This window comes from Saccopteryx bilineata, chromosome 1, assembly GCF_036850765.1.
Source record: "Saccopteryx bilineata isolate mSacBil1 chromosome 1, mSacBil1_pri_phased_curated, whole genome shotgun sequence".
Lineage (NCBI taxonomy): Eukaryota > Metazoa > Chordata > Mammalia > Chiroptera > Emballonuridae > Saccopteryx > Saccopteryx bilineata.
This window is the reverse complement of record NC_089490.1, coordinates 132,240,449-132,244,528: the sequence shown is the minus strand read 5'-3', so window position 1 is coordinate 132,244,528 and position 4,080 is coordinate 132,240,449.

Genomic DNA, 4,080 nt, shown 5'->3' with positions numbered 1-4,080 from the left:
TCTCTCTACCAGTTTACATTTTACCAACATTGCGTCTCCCAGTGCGTGCTTGGGAGAAGAGTTATTTCATCATCATAGCCGAATAATTGCCATTTTTCTATTCAGCCTCAGTGGAAAAATGTAAAAATTATTGTACAGCTAAGATTTCTCAGACCTTACATGTGTAGGGTCCTTTTGTAGGGCAAGTGTCACTTAAGCTCCTTTTCTAACCATTCTGAAGTTATCCTTAGCTATTAGAAACAGGTGAAACCAATACTCAGAGCCACATTTGTCATTCCTTTAGAAAGAGTAAGAAGATGATAATATTCATTAACTATCTGAATACAAATTTTTTTTTTCTGAAGTTGGAAACGGGGAGGCAGTCAGACAAACTCCTGCATGCGCCCAACCAGGATCCACCTGGCATGCCCACCAGGGGGCGATGCTCTGCCCATCTGGGGCATTGCTCCATTGCAACCAGAACCATTCTAGCACCTGAGGCAGAGGCCATGGAGCCATCCCCAGCGCCCGGGCCATCTTTGCTCCAATGGAGCCTTGGCTGCGGGAGGGGAAGAAAGAGACAGAGAGGAAGGAGACAGGGAGGGGTGGAAAAGCAGATGGGCGCTTCTCCTGTGTGCTCTGGCTGGGAATTGAACCCAGGACTCCTGCACGCCAGGCCGCCACTCTACCACTGAGCAACCCGGCCAGGGCCTGAATACAAATTTGAATATGATATCCATATGATATGAAAACATATTAGTTAAGTTCAAATGCTTGGATACTCCCCACAAAGAATGCTGTACACTTTTGGACATCTTTTATTTTCTAATCAATACAGATGTAGAGCCATCAATCAGAAGCTTGGAAGAAAATTATATATTTAAAGTGACAGATATTGTCCCTTCGTTTTTTCCCTTATAAAAGGCTGACATCTATGTTGCAAGAAAGTGGGTCCCAAAAGTGTCATCTTCTTTAAAATACAGTAAAAATTATTTTAAAAGGTGAGAGCCGAGAAGATTGAATTAGAGAGACTTCAGTGTTCTAGCAAGGACAGGGCGATGTGCTAGTTTTCAGCCTTAGCTGCACATTAAAATTATCAGGAGAGTTTTTAACAATACTGCTGCCTGGCCTCGCCTCCAGAGATTCTGGTTTGATTGGTGTGGTTGCAGTCTGGTGTCAAGATTTCTCAGAACTCTTCAGGTGATTCTAATGTGCACTCAAAGCGGAGCCACTGAGGTAATGGTTTAAGTCAAGTACTAGCTGGATTGTGTTCAGTGGTCATGTAGACTTCAGGAGCCTCATTCAATTAGATGAATACTAGTATTTTACAGGGCTATTGTAAGAATCAAATAAAATAATGGATATGAAATTTCCTTGAAAATTATAAAAGGCTATATAAACGTGCACTATTAAAAATAAATTTAGACTCTCTGATGCCAAAGAAACAATTGAACAACCTATGTTACACACAGAGTCATATACTTCATTACCTCTGTAGCAGGGGTATGAATGCCACATATTTTAAAATGTAATTCTGTGAAAGCCATACAATGACCCGTGTACTTTACGCATTATTCAATACAAATTTGGTGTTGTCTCAGAGGACAGCTGTGAGTGGCTCCAGCCACCCGCAACCATGAACATGAGCAGTAGGAAATGAATGGATTGTAATACATGAGAATGTCTTATATTTTTAACGTTATTATTTTTTTATTAAAGATTTGTCTGCAAGCCAGATGCAGCCATCAAAAGAGCCACATCTGGCTCATGAGCCATAGGTTCCCAACCCCTGCTCTGTAGGAAACAGACATCTTGCCAATTTTTAATATAATTATTTATCACTCTGGTCAATTTTAGAACACAGTGACCATTTTGTATGATATGTAGATTTATACTATAGAGGAATATTTAAATGGTATTTCTAAAACCGATATATGTATGATTTAGCAGTGCTCTAAGATTTTTTTTTATCATTTTCCCCAAGTGGGAAACGGAAATAAGTAAGTTGGCTGTAGAATTTTAGCTCTGCATTAAAGTATAAATTGGATGTAGCAAAAAAAAAAAAAAAGGAAGTTACTGATAAAAATTTTTTAAATGAAACCCTTAATGAATGCAGAAATCTGCAGAAGATAAGGTAATTGTTCAAATTAAAGATAAGGAAACTAAAGATACAGAGATGATGAGTGAGATTGACCACAGAGGGGACTGAGATGTAAACATGGCAGTGTCCAGAAAGTGATGAGAAATGAACAAAGGAAATGAGTTACCTGGAACCTGGAACTGTGACCTTATTTGGGAATAACTGGCAAGTTCACTTTCCCGTACCTGAGATTCACCCATTAAGTGATGACATTAGGTTAGATGACTTCTAAATTTTTTCTTGCCTCTAATATTTAATAATCCCAGTCACCTACAGATCTCCTAAAATATGCACAGTCATCACCCAAATACAAATGGCACCAACCCCCATACTCAGCTTCATGAGTGACCAATATCATTAACTTGTGGCTTGGATCCTATTCAGTGGAATACTTTGAATGAAGATTAATCTAAATTTACAGAGATTTGGATTGTTGAAGATGCTGTAGGGGTTTTCTTGAGGTTCTTCTAATGTTAGTAAATAAGGACAGTGCTGAGCAATTCACTGGCATGATCTGCTCCCTAGTGGGATGACAGTGCTGATGCCCTGCAGCCTGGGACATTTGCTAACCTCAGGGTTCTTATCATTTAGTTTTACCTCCTACTAAGTCATATTTTTCTAATGGCATGAATCAGCTCTCATTTTAACTTTCCTGCTTTTTTTTTTTCTAATTTCCCTGCTGAGACACTTCTTGCCTGCATCTTAAAGACAAAGGATTGGGGATTTTAACTAGAGAACTGGAGAATTGCTGAATGAGCAGGCAATTACTTGCCGAAGGATGTGCCAAGTATTATCAGAAATATACTCTTCCCTAGATTTGAAGGAAGGGATTCGATTACAGAGAGCACTTCTCCACAATGCAATTGGAGCTATCATAATTGCAAGTCTGAAAATAAGCACCTGAACCTCGTATTTTTGGATCAGCACCTATGAAGTCTACATTTTATTGAAATAAGCATGTCTTTCAATTTAGTTTCAAGTTTTAGTGATTGATTGCTTGATTGGAAATACAGAAAAATTGCCACTTCCCCTTCACTATTTTGTGATCTCTGTAGACAGATTAATATGCCCTACATATTATTGCACTTTTCTATTTGGAATCATTGACTATCTACCCTCTTGTGAGGAAAGAAATTGTCCAAAAGAAGGGAGGGCTAATGTTTTCTATCAAACTAAATAATTTTAAATATAAAAGCAGCCTTAGAAATGGTAGCCATCTCATTTTACAGATAAAGAAGTCATGATGCTGGGACATTGGATGTCATGTTCATGGTCACAGAGATAATTATTGAATAGAGACACAATAGTGTCTCTTAAATCTAGTGCTCTTCTCTCCAAACCACATGGTCTGTCCAATTAGGGTCTGAAAAACAGGGGTGCCACCAGGATGGGCTTGGAAAACAGAGCACCAAGCCAAATAGAATTATTATTAAGCCTTAGAATCTAATGAAAATTTCCCCGCTATCTTCTCACTTGTTTGAACTTATGGCTCTTTTCTTATTTCTTATTTTGAAATAAAAATGACTATCTCATGCTGTTCCATCATTGTGTTTTAGAAGCAGATTTGTTTCCTGGTTTCACAGTTTCACAGCTGTGGAGGAAGTTAATACAGGATGAATCATACCTCGAGTCTCACTCATGTCTGATTTGAATTATATTTAGATAAGATTTTGGACTTTGAGTTACCAGACCAAGTTGACTTTTGAAGCTGTTGGAATAAGGTGAATGTATTCTTCATATGAGAAGGGCATAAATTTGGGGGGCCAAAAGGTTGAGTATTATGGATGAAATTGTGTCCTCCCAAAATTCTTATGTTAAAGTTCTAACCCCCAGTACTTCATAATGTGACTATTCAGAGACAGGGACTTTAATGAGGAAATTAAGGTAAATGAGGCCTTATGGGTGAGCTCTAATTCGATAAGAAGAGAAAATTAGGACACATATATGCACAAAAGGAAGAC